General features: G+C 34.2%; 1 non-coding gene across 1 annotated transcript; it reads left to right on the top strand.

The window, feature by feature from the left end:
• The first annotated feature begins 18,765 nt into the window (after window positions 1–18,765).
• On the top strand, window positions 18,766–18,872 carry LOC112999471 (small nucleolar RNA R71). The gene has a single exon (XR_003264658.1). It is a non-coding gene; the product is annotated as a small nucleolar RNA R71 (small nucleolar RNA).
• Window positions 18,873–20,773: the final 1,901 nt, after the last annotated feature.

Genomic DNA, 20,773 nt, shown 5'->3' with positions numbered 1-20,773 from the left:
TTTCTCAATATATAATCATTAATTCTAAAAGTAATGCTTCCAAGCTTATTTTGATGATGCCAAAGACTCAAGTCAAGAATCAAGATTCAAGCAAGTGTTTCAAGAATCAAAGAGTCATTCAATCAAGAATCAAGATTCAAGTGAAGAATCAAGAAAAGACTCAACATATGCAAGAACATCAAGAAAAGCATCAAGATAAGTATAAAAAGAATTTTTCAAAAGAAAAGATTGAATAGTATAATTTGTTCAAAAGAATTTTTCAAAGGAAAATCTTTTACCAGGGTTTTTACTCTCTGGTAATCGATTACCATAAGGCAGTAATCGATTACCAAAAGTCCAAAACAATTTTATAACTGTCTTACAAAGTAGTAATCGATTACCATGGGTATGTAATCGATTACCAATGTTTTTGAACATTGAGTTTCAAATTTCAAGAGTCTCAACTTGTGATAAAACATTTTCAAACTGGTGTAATCGATTACACAACATTTGTAATTGATTACCAGTGTTTCTAAACATTGGTTTTCAAATCTAAACATGAAGAGTCACAACTGTTGATGTGTGATTGATTACACTATAATGGTAATCGATTACCAGTGACTGGTTTTGAAAAATAAATTGCCAAGAGTCACAACTTTTAACATGGTTTCTTTAAGAGCCATCAAATGGCTATAAATATGTGATCATGACACGAATTTCTATATTGATCAAGAACTGATTTTTACTGAATCATTCTTAACATCTTTCTAAGAGTTTTTGTTCAATACTTGCTTTGTCAAGAAAAGTTCATTGGGCAAAAACTTGTGTTATTCTACTTTCCTCTCCTCTTCCATTCTTACAAAAAGCTTTTCAAGAGACCTACTCTTGGTGACTGTTTTCAAGAGAAGGTCTTCTTGGTTGAACACTCAACACAAGGGACCAACGTTCCTTGGGTTCATTGCAAGAAGCAGGATTTGCTCTTTGGTTGATCATTGGATTCAAAAGACTAACCGCTTTTGGGTTCATTGCAAGAAGTGAGCATAACTTCTTGGTTGTGATCACTGAACACAAATGACGAGATTCCTTTGTGGTTCATTGCTTGTAAAGGATTTTATAAGGATAGTGAAAATCTCAAGCGGATTGTTTGGGGACTGGATGTAGGCACGGATTGTGGCCGAACCAGGATAAATCCGGGGTTTTGTATTCTCTCTTTCCTTATCTCTTTTACTTTCTATTGTCTTTACATTTCCGCAAGTTATTTTCCTTCATTTATTATTTCAGTAACTTGTTAACAAAGAAATAATTAAATCTAGGGAATAATTAAGAAAGGAAAAAATTTCAATTAGAAATAGTCAACGAAATCTTAATTCAACCTCCCCCTTCTTAAAATTTCTTGGCCACTTATCCAACATTAACTACATTTGAAAAACACTAATTTGTGATAATACTTTATTTCTAAAACTAATAATTTCATTGCTAATATAATATTTAATTTTTATTTTAGATATAAATAAAATAATATATTAGCATTAGAAAATATAAACAAAATTAAAACAAAAACAACAAATTAACAATGAAAAACAGTATAGATCATTTAATTTAATAAAGTATGTTGATTAAAAATTAATGTGTTTTATATTTAATAATTTAATTTATATATAACTAGCAGAAATACAAACACGTGTACGTCTGTATTTTTATTATGCTAAATTTAAAATATTATAAATTTTTCTTATATTATGAATTAACATGTATATTATGTTTTCATTCCTAAATACACGTGTATCTGTATATCATTTTAGAAGTTAATAAATTTTATCAAATTAAATATTTTATCTCACTTTATTTTAATTTTTTTCTTTATTTCACCATATTTAATCATTAATGATATTTTTTGTTTATTTTTAAAGTCTTATTTTTTCATAGTTTCTTAGTTTCTTATCCCAAGCTTATCTTGTTTTGCGCTTTTATATCTTCTCTCTCAATTCTCTTTTTAATTTTACCACATGCTTAATAAATAATGAACATTTAATTGTTGAATTTCAGACAAAACAATTAATATTACATCTAAGAAATGCAAAGATAGTATATAAAAAAATCCAACACACTTTACTTTTCAAGAATAAATATAGTAAAAAAAAATTGAAGTGACATTGGATACAATATTTTAATAAAATAATGGATTATATTTATTCTTAAATAAATAATTATTAAAATGTTATTTTGAGGTTTGTCTTCTTGTTCTGAATGTTGAGTTTTATAAAAGCATTCAAGAAATACGATAATAATTTCAAAGCTTAGTTTTATAATTTAGAAGACAAAAAAAGGAGAAAAGATTTATAACAAGAAGTATCCATTACTCTTCACTTCCAACGCTTTTGACACCAAGGTAATAAAAGATGCTATGAAAAAATGGAAAAGGAAGAAAACTCACAATAGTAGTTAAGAAGCCTTTGTAATGAATTTTTCAGAGTCGTGTCAAAGATGAAAATTAACACATAGACCTTAATTAGAGTAGTACATATTTTTTTATGACATTTGGAGTCTTGCCTTTTACTTTATTTCATCAGATTTAATTTTTAAGTAATGACATTTATTGTTTATTATAATACTTGTATTTTCTTTTTTGTAATTAAAATTTAAAATATCATATTTAAGTTTTATTCACCTGTGTTAAAATTTAAAATATAGATCATAATTTGGATTTTATGTAATTCTATGAGATCTTACTTAATTTTAGACATTGCATTCATTAGTTTTAGTGAGTAAATTTCTTTTTAACTTATCTTATAGTACTGAGATTAAAAAAAAATAACTATTTTTTTAACAGTAGTTAAAAAAGCAACTATAAATATATGTGAAGTGATACTCATTGAATAGAATATAAATGAAATTTGATCTAAATGCCGACTGAATCGTATTAAAATTATTTTATTAGGATAAATTTTTTATATAAATATGTAATATATTTATTATTTAGAATAAGCTTTAATTCAGAAATTATTTTTTAAATAAAAGAAATGTTTACTTATAATAGAAACTTGGAATACACTAATACAGTGACAAATGAGAGATAAAATAGTGATGAAATGTGGAGTGCAATCGCCTCGATTAAAGGGCAAACCAACCGTGGTTAGATTTTTTACTCTGTCGCTATGCAGGTTTTTGACATAGGAGTGAAGATAATTTTTAAGTAGGCCACCACCATTAAAAACTTCCCTTTTCCCTGGAATCGTTGTCTACTTAAATATAGTAGATGAAAAAAATAATATTACTAAAAACTACATCAAATTTAAATAGATGATATTTTAATATGGGTCATAATCTATATTTACCAATTGTATTCACAAAGAGAAATTAATATAACCATTTAAATTTAATTAGACTGTTACATGTCACAATATGTAATCTTGAATAACTGAATATTACACATAGACTTAATTAGGTTCACAAAATAAAAAGTTGTTAGACAAGTGATCTCAATTATCTTAAGAAGGGGAGTTGAATTAAGATACACAAGTTATCCCCCAATTAAAATTTAACTATCTTTTTAATTAACAATGCAACCCTTATTATGAATTACTCTAAGAACAATTCAAAAACAAACTTCTTTAAAGCAAAATATAAACAATAATAAATAACATAAGTTTAAGGAAAGAGAGAATACAAACTCAGTTTTTATACTGGTTTGGCCACGTCCTATGCCTACATATAGTCCCCAAGTAACCCGCTTGAGATTTTCACTATATTGTAAAATGCCTTTTACAAAGTCTGAACCACACAGGGACAACCATTCCCTTGCATTAAAAAATCCTTACAACTTAAGAGACCATCGGTCCCTTAATCAATTTCTTTGAATGAGAAGAAGAATTCTCGCTTTAAGAGAAAGATATTACAATTGAAGATCACTCAAGATTCCTTATTGAATTTGCAAGTGTTTTGGCCAAGGAATTCTTTTTGAGAGTTATAAGACAATTTGGTATTGAGAGGATAAGACAATTTGTTTAGGAAAACTTTCTTAAAAATTTCATGTCCCAAGTCACCTATTGATAGGCCTCTGATAGTCATTCAAAAACTTCTTGAACAGTTGTGACTCTTGGGAGTTATTTTCAAAAATTTCTTACTGGTAATCGATTACATAACTATTGTAATCAATTATATAGTTAGTTTCTGAAGAGTTGTAACTCTTCAGATTTGAAATTTGAATTTTCGTGTCTGGTAATCGATTACAAGCCTTGTGTAATCAATTACAGGCTTAAAATTTAAATTCAAATTTTGTAAGAGCATTTTAGAAATTATTTTGGCCACTGGTAATCAATTACAACCTCTGGTAATTGATTACCAGAGAGTAAATATCATATTTATGAAATCTCAAAACTTTTTGAAAAATATCCTTTGGCCAAACCTGTGCATCATCAATTAAGAAACTCTTCCTTATATTCTAGGAACTAAGTTCATCAATTATCTTAAATTTATGGATTCTTGACTTGGATCAAACGTGAGAAGCGCTTATCTTTGGCATCATCAAAACTTCATATCACATACGCTTCTACAATCTCCCCCTTTTTGATGATGACAATAATCTGAAATCAAGATAAATGGTATACAATTGATAATGCATGCTCATAACCCTTACTCCCCCTCAAGATTGGAATTTATGCCTAAGTTTATGATAAATTCTACCATTGTTCTCTCCCCGTTTGGCAACATCAAAAAGCCAAAAATGTCAGGAGAAAAAGGAACGAAGGCAACCTCAAAATCATAGCACAATCCATCCAAAACCAATGCAATCCATAGAATAAACCAAGCAAGTCTGAATCATCCAAAACAAAGTCTAGAATAAGAAAACACAGACCAAAACATAATGGTAAACATCCAAATCAAAGTACAAAAGTAATAAACGCCAAAATACAAGGCTGAAATACATATAAAACTAAGGAAATAGAACATAAACTAAGAGTCGGCCAGGGGATCGAAGCAACGCCTAATGAAGCTCATATCATCTTCGAGTTGAGTGATCCTCGTATCCATCCCATCAAAGCGAGTATCCATTGCATCAAGGCGAGTATCCATCACATTAAAGTGGTCACCCACAAAAGCTCAAAGACCGCGGAATTCTGTGAGGACTTCAGTTAGAAGAGAAGTGGAATCACCCCGTTGTGGTGGAGGAGATGGGGTACGCTCGTCAGGAATAGGTGGAGGCAAGTCATGTTTGTGAATCCACTGACCATCAACATCCTTTCGCTAACCAAAGGAGGTAACCGCACCAACACCAATAGAGAAAGAACTTTTGACCTTGACAAATGGTTTATCATCCAAAGGAACATTGAAATGATGAAGAAAAAGAGTAACAAGGTGATTTATGTGTTGGCCCATAGTGCCTTATGCATTCGGTACCGAACTAAATAGGCCCAGTCGATCTGACAACCAGTTTGAAAGGCCCACATCAGAATCAAATCCTCCTCAGAGGCTTGGGAAAATGATCTAGGATATGAAAGAGAAGGAGGAACTGGTGCGGGTGGGTTTCCAAAGGTTCCTTGGCGGCGGTGGCCAACAGCGGTGGTGGTGGAGGAAGATTCTTTTCACTTCTTTGATGATTCTGCCATTTGAAGATGCTGTAGCGGATTTTGATCAATGGGTTTGAAAGAGAAATGAAAATGGTGAAGATTGGGCTTTGTTTGAAGTGATTTGGTTAAGAAATGAGAGAGATACGAAGATTTGAAGATTTGGGAGCAAGGCTTTTTCACTTAAAGATAACTATTTCTAAGTCTAATAAACACCTAATTATGATAATCAACCACAATCAAATGCATTCTAATCAACAAGCACAATCAAACACATTCAATTACAAACACAATCAAACACATTCAACCATCAATCATCAATCACAAACAAATCTAATCAATTTAATAAATACACAATAGATTCTATTCCTATAAAATAAAATTCAAACTAAGGTAATGAAAGATAATTATTATATGATAAACAACAGTTAATATAAATATTAATAACACAAGCAACTAGACTCAGACAATCTATTGATCATAAGGAGGATAAAACTTAATTTGAGTTACCTATTGTCTAGATCATTGATATCTAAAAGACCTAATTCTCTCCTAATAACAAAGAATGTTTCTGTAGGGAGAGGTTTTGTAAAGATATCAGCTAACTAATTCTTTGTATCAACAAATTCTAGAACACAATCTCCCTTTTGAACATGATCTCTTAAGAAATGATGTCTTAGTTCTATGTGTTTGGTTCTTGAGTGCTGAACAAGATTCTTAGATAGATTTATAGCACTTGTGTTATCACATCTTATAGGAATATGATCAAGTAATATTTCATAATCAGAAAGTTGTTGCTTCATCCAAAGAATTTGGGCACAACAACTGCCAGTAGAAATGTATTCCGCTTCTACAGTAGATAAAACAGCATTATTTTGTTTATTACTATGCCAAGAAAATAGAGTAGATCCAATGAAATGACAAGTTCCACTGGTGCTCTTTCTATCAGTTTTAGAATTGGCAAAGTCAGAATTAAAATATCCTATTAAATTGCATGTGGAATTTGTAGGATACCATAAACCTATATTCATAGTGCCTAACAGATATCTTATAATTCTCTTAACGGCACTAAGATGTGATTGTTTGGGATTTGATTGAAACCTAACACACATACACACACTAAACATTATATCTAGTCTACTAGCAGATAAATAAAGAAGTGATCCGATCATACCTCGATATTGCTTATTGTCTATTGACTAACCGGTTTCATCTTTATCCAAATAGCAAGCAGTACTCATTGGTGTAGCCATATGCTTAGCATTCTCCATCCCAAATCTGTGATTCAATTCCTTGCAATACTTTGATTGATTGACAAAAATTCCATTCGTGGTTTGCTTGATTTGCAACCCAAGAAAGAAATTAAGTTCTCCCATCATTGATATTTCAAACTCACTTTGCATGTCTTGAGAGAATTCTTTGCATAAAGAGTCATTAGTGGATCCAATAATAATATCATCAACATAGATTTGAACTAATAAAATATCATTTAATTTCTTCTTAATGAAGAGAGTAGTATCCACTTTACCTCTAGAGAAATCCTTCTCTAAAAGGAACTTACTCAGACGCTCATACCAAGCCCTAGGGGCTTGCTTTAAGCCATATAAAGCCTTTTTCAATTTGAAGACATGACTAGGCTTATTTGAGTTTTCAAATCCAGGGGGTTGATCTACATATACTTCCTCTTGAATAAAGCCATTCAAAAAGGCACTCTTCACATCCATTTGATAAAGTTTAAAATTCATAATGGATGCATAGGCTAATAACATTCTTATGGCTTCTAATCTAGCAATAGGAACATATGTTTCCTCATAGTCTATCCCTTCTTCCTGATTGTATCCTTTGGCTACTAACCTAGCCTTATTTCTAATAACTATGCCATTTTCATCTAACTTGTTTCTAAATAATCATTTTGTTCCAATAACTGGGTAATTTTCAAGTTTCTCAACTAACTCCCAATCATTGTTCCTTTAAAATTGGTTTAACTCTTCCTGCATAGCTATTATCCAATGTTCATCAATTATGGCTTCTTTCAAATTTTCAGGTTCAATCATAGAAACAAAAGCCATATTATTGCATATATCTTTAAGAGAATGTCTAGTGGTTACCCCTTTTGATATATCACCAATGATGTTGTCAAGAGGATGATATCTAGAAGCTCTCCATTCTCTTGGAAGATCATCATTTGTTTTGATTTCATCAATTTGAGAATCTTCATTATTTCCATCTCTTTTTCCTTTGTGATCTTCTCCATGAATACGCATGTCTTCTAATGATTTTGAAATCTTATCTAGTATATCTTTTCTTGGCAAAATTGCATTAGATTCATAAAAAAAACATGAATGGATTCTTTAATAATCATAGTTCTTTTGTTATATATTCTAAATGCTTTACTTTGAAATGAATACCCAAGAAAAATACCTTAATTAGATTTAGCATCAAACTTACCTAAAGTATCTTTACCATTGTTTAGCACAAAACATTTACATCCAAATACATGAAGATGTGAAATATTAGGTTTTCTTCCATTATATAACTCATATGGAGTTTTCTTCAAGATTGGTCTTATTAAAGCTCTATTCATGATATAACATGCACTATTTACGACTTCATCCCAAAAATATTTAGGAAGAAAAGTATCATTTAGTAAAGTTCTAGCAATTTCTTCTAAGGATCTATTTTTCCTCTCAACAACTCCATTTTGTTGAGGAGTTCTGGGTGAAGAAAAATTATGCTCAATGCCATGTTCATCACAAAATGATTCAAAATCTTTGTTTTCAAATTCTCCTCCATGATCACTCTTGATAGATGCAATTTTAAGATTTTTCTTATTTTGAATAACTTTGGCAAGTTTCTTTAATCACTGGTAAAATAAAATTCAACTGATTGTTTGTGTTATAATCTCACTAAATCACCATTTAAATAAGTTTCGACCGATCGTTTGTGTCATAAACTCTTTTCATCAATGTAAAATAAGTTTTAACTAGTCATTAACACCGTAAGTTATCTTAAAAAAGGATGGAAGATTAATAATAAAAAACCAAATAAAATCAGCTCATAAACTTCTTCATTTCATAAAAAAAAATCAAGAGATCGTTCAAAGGTCAAATGCCTTAATGATTTTCGCCTTTCAAAAATCAAGAGGTCGTTTCAAGGTCCAACGTCTTAATAATTCTCTCCTTTCAAAAATCAAAAGATCGTTTCGAGGTTCAACGCCTTAAATGAATTTTGTTCGGTTAAAATCAATCTTTCAGAAAGATAAAAACAATTTAACCAACAAAATTTCAGACTTAAAGAACTACGTAGGTCTGATTTTCTCATCGCACCCGAGGATACGTAGGAGCGAGGGAAACACCTTTGTCGACCCCAAAAAAGTAAAAAATATAAAATGGAAAAATAAATAATATTGAAGTCATGATTTGCAAACTCGATTGAAGGTAGTCGTCCCTTGTGATAGGCACGTGGGGTGCTAATACCTTCCCCGTGCGTAAACAACTTCCGAACATTTATTTTCAAAATACGCAGACCTTCAACCTTTTCCATTTTAGTTTTTCTGACGTTTTCCTTGAATAAACATTGGTGGCGACTCCGCTCATTTTCCTTCAATGGAAGACGCACCCTAGGCCCACGCAAGAGGCCTTTTCGCACCCCCGCCGGAGGGTAGGTTGCGACAACGTCTAACATTTTTTTTTATGGTATAAAAAAACTAATTTTGGAAAAGAAATTCCATTCACAATGAGAACCAAATTTTCATTATTGGATATGTTAGAAATGATTTTTTTCTTATCTAAAAAACTAGGTTAGAAATGATAATATTTAGGAAAAATAATAATAACAAATTTTTTTCCTATTAGGTTGGATCAATTTTATGGATCAAATCAAGTCATGTTTTTATCGCGAAGATAAAAAAAGTGTGTTGTTATATATCTCTTATAATATTTGAGTTCAATTCTTATGAATAAAAAAATAATTTTGAATAACAAATTTGACCGGTCAGATTAAAAAATCAAAGATCATTTATTTGTTTTAAAAGACATAACATTCAAGATGACATTCTATCATCATTTTTTCATTGTAGGTGACATACCAACTTTCTCTCTAATGCATTTATTTTTAATCTTAGTTTAGATGTTTCACTTATCCAATACAACTGTCGGAGTGCAGCCACGTTGGTTTGGTTTAGAGGGAAAATGTGTCCGAACCAATTAATTAATAGTGTTTAGTTTGGGTGGGGTGAATTCTTAGTAAGCAACTTGAATTAAACCAAAAGGAACTACTATTATCACGACCAGAAAGGCTATTGGCACTACCAATTTTTTTAAAATTACCTAATTACCCTTAGCTCCATTCCCCATACTCCTTCCCTTCCACTCTCATTCAACCCTTCCCCTCTAACTCTTGATTACCATTTTATCACTCCCAAACAACTCGACCATCATCCATTGAGGTCGCCACCAATGTCACCCTTTGCATTTGTTGTTGTCATCGTCATCCTGATATTTTCCAAATTTGTTTTCATATCTGGTCTCAAAAGGGTTTTGAAGCCATGGCACCCACTGCGATGATTATGACGATTAGCACACTGATAACTGCTATGTATAAGCATATTTTTGGGATTAAATTATGTAGGAATTGTTAATTTCTCTCTCTTATTTCTTCCTTTTTGTGTGAATAATTGGAATATTAACATCATTTAAGTTTTTGTGCAGAAAGTGTTAAAAGTTTGTGAATTTATAGTGCTTGGTAGATAATTGGCGCAGAAAAATAAAGTAAAGCACAAAGAAGCAAAATTGAAAATCTGAAGCTGCTCACTCAACGCGACCACTTGCTTAGTGGGTGATCGATGTCGTACTCGAATCAAATAAATATTAAAATGTAGTAACTAGGAAGTGATCCTAGGTCGTTTCCCAACGAGCAATGATATACCAAATGTTCATAACAGATAGTAGGAAATAGTAACAAATTGGGGGGGGGGGTTGTTTGCTTTTGTAAATTAAACAGTGAGTAAAATTGAATTAGAAATTATCAGAATTAAAATACGTTGCTTCCCCTTTATTCACAAGCAAGTCTCTTATCCTAGGTTGCGAGAATTTATCCTTTATCAGTTCAACCACTTAATCCAACCCTAAATTAAATTACTAAGCGAAATTTAACATAAAGCATTCATTATGTGATTAAGCATCACACACACCAATTACTCATAAATGATCATTAAGCATGAACGTAAATTAAGCGTAGAGACAATTAATCAAGCACTAAGCATGCATGAATTAATAGCAACAAATTCAGAGTAATTAGTGAAGAGGAAAAACTGAACAGAATTTAACAATAATAATAGAACCTCAAAGAGAACTGTGCTTGATCCTTAAGAGAAAACAACGCTGCGGACTTAGCCTTCCATTGATCAAATAGAGAACGAAATTTTATTGATAAAACTAAAAGTCTGAATAGGAATTGTAAAAAACGAAAATAAAAGAGAAAGAGAAGAGAGACTAAAACTAAAAACCAAAAATAGAAGAGAGAGAGGAGAGAGAGAGAGAGAGCTAAACTAGAACCTTGGTGCTGTTATATAGTTTTTCAGCCCCAAAGTTTACAAATCTCTTTTAAATCCAAGCCCATAAATAAATTAAATTCAAATCTAAATAAGATAAGATAAGATCTAGATTAAATAATATCTAGATGAGATCAAATCTAAATAATATCTAGATAAGATAAAGATAAGATAAGATCTAATTTTGTAGAATAAAATAGTATGCCCTCTTCAAGTGCAAGCCCAATTCTGGATTCAAGCCCAATGCTTCATTAATTCCTGAAATTAGATTAAAAATGTCAAATTAGCTTAATGGGCCCAAATAATAAAACTACCTAATTAATTTGACAATTAAGATTAATCAGTACTTAAAATGGTGCAAAAAGGGTTAAGAAATAAGAGAAAATAATGGCACATCAAAACCCCTCATACTTAGCCTTTTGCACTCCTGGGCAAAATGAAATAAAGAACAAAATCCAAGGATATCAAAGAGAGATAGACAAAACATTTACATATTTCTCAATGAACATCAAGGAATGCAAGGAATGAAAGGAATGAGTAACATCTAACATGAAGAGATCCAAAGAGTCAAAACATTCGTGAAAATCATCCAAGCAACCCAATCATGGCAAAATAGTTAATCAGCTCAATAATGACAATTGATAAAGCCTCACAAGATATACACTCTATCTCTCAAGTGTTTAGGCTACTGTTTACTCTCGAAGCACCCATGAAAACAAACACCAGATAGACTTGGAAAAATTCTAAAATTGACAACAACTTGACAAACACATGCACATGAGGATCAAAAGGTCTCTAAAGATTGTAATGGGGCCAAGGACAAGGTAGGGAAGAAAAATATGGAATAAGTAGCTAAATCCCAAAGGAATAGAGGAGCAATGGGGAATAAGTGGAAATTAAGCACAAGTAGTAAACCCAAACCCTCTAATATCAACAAAATCAACCAAGGCTCCCAAATCAAGTTCTCATATCAAGACCTTATTTATTCAACTTCACTTCTTTTCTTTTCTTTTTTTTTCATTTTTCATTTTTTTTTATTTTTTTTATTGAACAGTATGAAATTGAAGATTAAAGAAAGAACTAAGCAATATATATATACATCAAGCATGGCCAAAATAAAACATTAAGCATGGCCAAAAATCATATCTTCCAATGAAACATACCCCCCCACACTTATTCCCAGCTTATTCCCAAAACAATTCCAAAGCTCCAAAATTCCTTAAGGGTAAGGAGATATCATGGTTTTCACTTAAGGCTTGTAATGAGCTTCAAAACAAAGAAAGGGGAAAATAGGCTCAAAGGGGCTATCAAAGGAATTAATTCAAGGTAAGTCCATTTGGCTAGAAGCTTATAAGAACGAAATTGCCTAAATCATTTCCAAATATGCATGTGAATTAGGAAGCATAAACAAGAATCAAGCCAAGGCTATTGCGCAAGCAATCAATGGGGCAAAACACACCAAAAGATTATGATGATGGATGACTCAAATTCTCACAAAGGTAAACTTATCACTTTCAAATTGAGCTTTCAAAACTATCATGACATGTAAATGAAAAACAAGGATTTCAAGTCACAAAATGTCAAGAGACTTTTATTTTCAGAGCAATTACCCATTACTTGAACATATCCTATAATTCAAAGACAAACATGCAAATTTAACACAACAAAACTAACAAAATTAAACTAGAACCCAACAAAACTAACAAAATTAAACTAATTTAACACAACTAACAAAACCAAAACCAAAGAACACACTTCCCCCCCCCCCCCCCATACTTAAACAACACATTGTCCTCAATGTGGCACAATTAAAAGATTAAAAGCAATTAAACCATCAAATAGAATCGGACAAATGTAATAAAAGTAAAGAAGGAGATAGGAAAGAAAAACTCCCTAAGTCATGGTAGAGGAAGAGTAGTGATGCAATCCTACTCCGCAAGGGCATTGGATAGAAAAACTCCAAGTAGATTGGGCCAGAGATGCAAGAGAAGGCCCTAGGGTTCTTATGAGCCTTAGGGTAGATTTCGGGCCCATGGGCTAAGTACGAGCCCGCTTATATTTGTAAATATTAGATTAAGGTTTCATTATTTTTGGGCCTTGTATTTAGGGCTCCATAATGTAGGTAGGGTACCCTAGAAATATAGGATTTTTCAGCCCTTGTATTTTAGGGCACCTAGACTAGTTTTTGTATTAGGGGTAGTTTTGTAATTTCACATGCACTAAGTGGATATTTGATGTGTGTGGTTGGAAATAAATTTAATTGAATTGGTAGAAGCCCAATCCAATTAAATTTTAGAGGGGGAGGTGAGCATTTGCTTACTACACCCCATTGCCACATCATATAGTCACACTTTGTGCATGTCCTTCATGCTTTTCATGCCTCATGACACCTAAGCACACTTAGTGGAGAATCTTGGAATTGATCTTGGATTAGTGGGCTGAACCATAACTAAAATTCACTAATCATAATTAGTGAAATTTTGGCTCCAAAGTTTGGCTCCACAAATTCAATTTCAAATTCAAGTGAAATTTGAATTTCCCTCCAATTTTGTGTGACACTTAGGCTATAAATAGAGGTCATGTGTGTGCATTTTTTTCAACTTTGATGATTTGAATATTAAACTTCAGATTTCAAAGCTCATTTAGAGCACAAAATTTCGTGCTCTTCTCTCCCTCTCCCTTCATTCATCTCCTTCTTCCTCCAAGCTCTTATCCATGGCCTCCTATGGTGGTGAGTTTCTTCTAGACTCATCTTCTCCTTGAAGTGGCGTCTCCTCTCTCTTTCCCTTTCTCCATTCCGCTGCCATTCATCTTCCAAGAAGCAAAGGAATCCATTGATGAAGAAAATCCTAGGCCTACAAGCTCCAATGGAGCTTGCATCAAGTAGGGTGGAGTAAGGAAGTCTCTTCCACCACTACGTCCACTAAAGAAGGGTTTGTGAGGAATGGCTTAAGTCGGTGTCCATTGACCTTGAAGCTCTTGTTTGTGGAGTCGCTTTTGATCTCAACTGTATCATAAGGAAAAACATTAGTAACAACAAAAGGACCAATCCACTTAGACCTCAACTTACCACTCATGAGTCCAAGCTTAGAATTATACAATAACACTTTTTGCCCATCCATGAAGTCCTTCTTAATTATCATGCTATCATGGAACTTCTTGGTCTTTTCTTTGTAGAACTTGGCATTCTCGTAGGCTTCTAGGCGGATCTCATCTAACTCACTCAGTTGCAACTTTCTTTCCTCACCAGCTTGATCCATAGAGAAGTTGCAAGTCTTTATTGCTCAGTATGCTTTGTGCTCAATCTCCACTGGAAGATGACATGCCTTTCCAAAGACAACCTGATAAGGAGACATTCCTATGGGTGCTTTGTAGGCAGTCCTATGTGCCCAAAGAGCATCATCTAGCTTGGTACTCCAATCTTTCCTGCTTGGATGCATAATCTTCTCTAAAATTCTCTTGATCTCCCTGTTAGAAATTTCTGCCTGTCCATTGGTTTGGGGGTGGTATGGTGTGGATACCCTATGGACAACCCCATACTTTTTAAGCAAGGCATGCATTGATTTGTTGCAAAAATGGGTTCCTTGATCACTAACGATTGCTTTAGGTACTCCAAACCTTCAAAACATATTAGATCTGACAAAATCTACAACAACCTTAGCATCATTAGTTCTAGTGGGCTTGGCTTCCACCCATTTTGAAACATAGTCAACTGCAAGGAGAATGTAAACATAACCAAAAGAGACAGGAAAAGGGCCCATGAAATCTATACCCCAGACATCAAACACCTCACAGAATAGCATAGGTTGCTGAGGCATTTGTTGTCGCCATGTAAGTGCACTTCTTGCTCTCTGACACTGCTCACAAGTGCTACAAATCTTCCACGAATCTTTAAAGATGGTGGGCCAATAAAAGCCACAGTCAAGCACTTTGCGAGCTGTCCTTTGAACACCCAGATGACCTCCCGGTGCGGAAGAATGACAGAACTGTAGGACTGAGTCAGTCTCATGATCTGGAATGCATCGTCTAATGACCTGACCATTGCACAATTTCCACAAGTAGGGGTCATCCCAAATAAAATGCTTAGCATCACTTTTAATTTTATCTTTTTGGGCCTTAGATGCTAAGGGAGGAAAAACAAAAGCAACTAAATAATTGACAATGTTAGCAAACCAGGGAGTAGAAAAAGAATCAGAAATACTATTCAATATATATAAATGATCATCTGGGAAATCATCCCGAATGGGTGAGTCCTCATCAGACACATGTTCGATCCGACTCAAATGATCAGCAACTAAATTTTGTGCTCCGCTCCTATCACAGATCTCCAAGTCAAACTCTTGGAGCCAGAGCATCCATCGGATCAACCTAGGCTTTGAATCAACCTTCTGCAACAAGTACTTTAAAGCTGCATGGTCAGTATAAACAATAATGTGAGTACCAAGCAAATAAGAACGAAATTTTTCAAGAGCAAAAACTATGGCTAGTAGCTCTTTCTCAATAGTAGTATAATTCGCTTGGGCAACATCTAAAGTCCTAGAAGCATAATATATCACCCTAGACAATTTATCAATTTTCTGAGCAAGGACAGCCCCCAATGCATAATTTGATGCATCACACATAAGCTCAAAAGGGGCTGTCCAATCGGGTGCCTGGATGATGGGGGTGGTAGTCAATGCTCTTTTGAGGAAATCAAAAGCCTCTTTGCATTTATCATTAAAGTCAAACTCCACCTCCTTTTGCAACAAGTTGGATAGTGGAAGGGCTAATTTGCTAAAATCTCTTATAAAGGGCCTGTAGAATCCAGCATGACCAAGAAAAGATCACACCTCTCGCACGTAAGAGGGGTAAGGATTTTGTGAAATAATAGAAATTTTTGCAGGATCTACTTCAATGCCCTTATTGGAAATAATGTGGCCTAAAACTATACCTTGCTCAACCATAAAATGACATTTTTCAAAATTTCGAACAAGGTTAGTTTCAGTGCATCTATTCAAAACCTTTTCCAAACTATCCAAACAAACATCAAAAGAGGATCCATATATAGTGAAATCATCCATAAACACCTCTATGCAATTTTCTAAAAAATCACTAAAAATACTAATCATGCACCGCTGGAAGGTACCAGGGGCATTGCACAGGCCGAAAGGCATCCTCCTATAGGCAAAAGTGTCGAAGGGGCAGGTGAATGTGGTTTTTTCTTGATCCTCAGGAGCAATAGTGATTTGCATATAACCAGAAAACCATCAAGGAAACAATAGTGAGATTTACCTACCAGGCGTTCAAGCATCTGGTCAATGAATGGTAGTGGAAAATGGTTCTTTTTGGTAACCTGGTTCAGCCTCCTATAGTCGATGCATACTCTCCAACTGTTCTGCACCCGAGTAGGAATCAACTCCTCCTTCTCATTTTTTTATCACGGTGAGGCAGATTTTCTTTGGAACTACTTGGACGGGACTCACCCATTGGCTGTCGGAGATAGGATAAATGATTCTAGTTTGCAAAAGTTTGGTTACCTCCTTCTTCACTACATCAAGAATCACCGGGTTGAGTCTTCTCTGTGGCTGTCTTACTGGTGTAGCCTCATCTTCTAAATTTATTCGATGCATACATGTGGATGGGCTAATACCAGGAATGTTCGCCAGGGCCCAGCCTATAGCCTTCTTATGCTTCTTGAGAACTGATAACATCTTCTCCTCTTGCTCATCAACAAGGGAGGCAGATATAATTACTGGAAAACTTTTGCTATCATCCAAGTAAGCATATTTTAAATTTGATGGCAGAGGCTTCAATTCTGGTGTGGATGGCTGGATAGTGGTAGAAAGAGATGGTTTCTCAGCCTGTACCTCATAAAGAAAGTCAGATGTATGTGTACTTCCTGAAACATGGTTAGTTCTATCTGACTCTATAAAATCAATCTCAAGAGGTAAAACATCAGCAGACATGTAATCAATATCAAATTCAGATTCACTCTCAGCATCAAATTCAGACATGTGATCAAGTACAAATTCAAATTCAATGCATGAAGAGTGATAAGCATGTAGATTAGAATGAAGATCAGTCACGTATTCATCAACAATATGGTCAATTATTTCAACACGAAATACAGAAAGATCTTCAGATGAGTGTTTCATAGCATCAAGAATATTAAAATGAACAGTTATATCACCAAACTCCATAGATAGTGTGCCAGCATATACATCTATCTTAGTTCTAAAAGTATTCATAAAAGGTCTGCCTAGAATGATGGGAACTGATCCTTTAGAAAATCCCTCCTCCATATTTAAAATATAAAAATCAATAGGGAAAATCAGCTCACCAACTCTAACTAAGACATCCTCTATGAAACCAGCAGGATAGGCAACACTTCTATTAGCTAAATGAATTACCACATCAGTTGACTGCAAAGGACCTAGAGATAGAGAATTAAAAATAGACAGAGGCATAACACTAATAGAAGCTCCTAAATCTAGCATGACATTGTCAAACTTATTGTTTCCTATAATACAAGGTATGCTGAATGTACCTGGATCTTTACATTTTTCAGGGATTTGGGGAACATATTTACCAATCAATGCGGAGACATTTCTGCCCATACTAATTCTTTCACTTCCTTTAAGCTTCCGCTTATTAGTGCACAACTCCTTCAAGAATTTAGCATATCTTGGAATTTGCTTTATTGCATCCAGCAGAGGTATGTTTACCTCTACTTTCCTAAATGTTTCCAAGATCTCCTTCTCTGCCTCTTCCATTTTTTTGTTGGAAATTGCTCTTGGAGGGAATGAAAGAGGGATATGCTGCTTCTCTTTAGATTCACCTGCATAGAAATTGTTAGGTAACTTACTCTTTAAATTTTTGTCATCATCTTTTTTCTGGAGTAGAGTGAGGTTGGGCAGGTTCATTGGCGGATGAGGAAAATGCTACTGGTTGAGGTCCTTGACACTGCTTTCCTGACCTCAATGTAATGGCACTCACATTTTTGGGATTCTGGACAGATTGAGAAGGTAATCTATCATAATTCTGGGACTGTTGTTGATTTAACTGTGTAGCCAACTGTCCCATCTAATTAGTTAAGCTCTGAATGGAGGCTCTGGTCTCTTGCTGAAACTGCATGTTTTGCATAGTCATTTACCTCACAAGTTCTTCAAGGGAAGGTTGCGGAGAGGCCTCAATTGTTTGTTGTTTCTGGGGCTGTTGCTGTTGTTGCTGCTGGATTGGTGGAGGAACGTATGGTCTGCTTGGGCCAACAACATTTTGAAAATAAGTCTGTTGTTGTTGTTGCTGCTGTTGTGAAGGATTCGACCATCTAAGGTTACGATGATTCCTCCATCCGGGATTGTACCTGTTGCTGGAGAGGTCATAATTATTCTGTTGTGGTTGATTTTGCTGTTGAGGTTGAGGAGGTCTGTTGTGATGATTCCTCCATCTAGTTTACCTTCAAGCTTCTTAGTCTCACCTGATGAATTCGTGGCTACTTCATGCACTCCTCTAATGACAATAGCATCACTTCTGGCATTAAATTGCTAGGAGTTTGAAGCCATCTTCTCAATTAAATTTCTGGCTTCAGCAGGGGTCATGTCTCCAAGGGCTCCACCACTAGAAGCATCTATCATACTTCTCTCCATGTTGCCGAGTCCTTCATAAAAATATTGGAGAAGAAGCTGCTCTGAAATCTGGTGGTGAGGGCAACTGACACATAATTTTTTAAATCTCTCCCAGTATGCATATAGGCTCTCTCCACTAAGTTGTCTAATACCTGAAATATCCTTTCTGATGGTCGTGGTCCTGGAAGCAGGGAAAATGTTTTCTAAGAATACTCTCTTGAGGTCATCCCAGCTCGTGATGGACCTTGGAGCAAGGTAATATAGCCAGTCATTTGCCACTCCCTCTAAAGAATGAGGAAAGGCCTTCAGAAATATGTGATCCTCCTGGACATCTGGTGGTTTCATGGTGGAGCAGACAATATGGAATTCTTTCAGATGCTTGTGTGGGTCTTCACCTGCAAGGTCATGAAACTTTGGAAGCAAATGGACCAGTCCAGTTTTAAGAACATATGGGACATCCTCATCAGGGTATTGGATGCATAAGCTTTCGTAGGTGAAATCAGGTGCAGCCATTTCCCTTAGAGTCCTCTCACGGGGTGGAGGTTGTGCCATATTCTCAGAATGTACAAAATCAGAATGTTCAAAATTATAATGCTCAAAATCACCAATATCAGAATGCTCAGGATGCTCAAAAGGTACTAAATGATGTCTAAATAATCTATGAAATGTCCTATCTATCTCAGGATCAAAGGGTTGTAAGTCAGATGGATTTCCTCTAGTCATACACTAAATTCAGCATGCATAACTAGTTGTCTTCTTATGCAAGTAACAGTGTAAGTTTGAACTACAGCTACCATTAAATGATATCTAAATGACTTGAAATTTTGTGAACAACCTTATAAAATGATGAGAAGATAGCACAAAAAATTTCAAATGAAAATTCGAAGTCTAACTATATAAGCTAAAAATGATAAGTTAAGAAAAATAAGAGAATAATACTTGAAAAATAAAAAACTTTTGACAGAATCACTTTTTTTGGACGATGGAGACCTCAGCCAGCCTATGACAAGCATTCATGGCATAGGAAATTTTTTTCTACCCCAAATACATATATAATAATTGCGATTCTGATAACCAGAGCAAAAGTTATGGCCGTTTGAAGTTTTGACAAAAATCAAATTTGCTACTTTTTTGGAACTTTCAAACCTGACCAAACTAAAGGCTCTAGCTATTTTTCTCACAAAATATAGATTGAAAGAAGTTACCACAAAAAAATTCAGCCAAAAATAACAACTCTAGCTACTAAAACAAAAAATCCCAAATAATTCAGCAAAGGTGGTCGCTAAAATCCGTCACTATTCACAGCAAAACACCCAAAACTGAAACAGGGAAAGCGCTTAACAGAAAAACTAAAACAGAACACACATTAAACAAAATACCAAGACACTAAACAACACTAACTAACACACACACTAACACAACACTAACACTAACACAAGAATTAAACACGAACACAAGAATTAAACACTAACACGACACTAGCTATTATGAACCTTTGGACGCTGCTCCCCGGCAACGGCGCCAAATTTGATCGAGGCCGTACCCGAATCAAATAAATATTAAAATGTTGAAACTAGGAAGTGATCCTAGGTCGTTTCCCAACGAGCAATGATACACCAAATGTTCATAACAGATAGTAGTAAATAGTAACAAATTGGGGGGGGGGGGGTTGTTTGCTTTTGTAAATTAAACAGCGAGTAAAATTGAATTAGAAATTATCAGAATTAAAATACGTTGCTTCCCCTTTATTCACAAGCAAGTTTCTTATTCTAGGTTGCGAGAATTTATCCTTTATCAGTTCAACCACTTAATCCAACCCTAAATTAAATTACTAAGCGAAATTTAACATAAAGCATTCATTATGTGATTAAGCATCACACACACCAATTACTCATAAACGATCATTAAGTATGAACGTAAATTAAGTGCAGAGACAATGAATCAAGCACTAAACATGCATGAATTAATAGCAACAAATTCATAGTAATTAGTGAAGAGGAAAAACTGAACAGAATTTAACAGTAATAATAGAACCTCAAAGAGAACTGTGCTTGATCCTCAAGAGAAAACAATGA

The sequence above is a fragment of the Glycine max genome, chromosome 14 (genome assembly GCF_000004515.6).
Source record: "Glycine max cultivar Williams 82 chromosome 14, Glycine_max_v4.0, whole genome shotgun sequence".
Taxonomy (NCBI): domain Eukaryota; kingdom Viridiplantae; phylum Streptophyta; class Magnoliopsida; order Fabales; family Fabaceae; genus Glycine; species Glycine max.
Note: the sequence above shows the minus strand (reverse complement) of the source record. Positions and strands in the feature narration are given on the sequence as shown.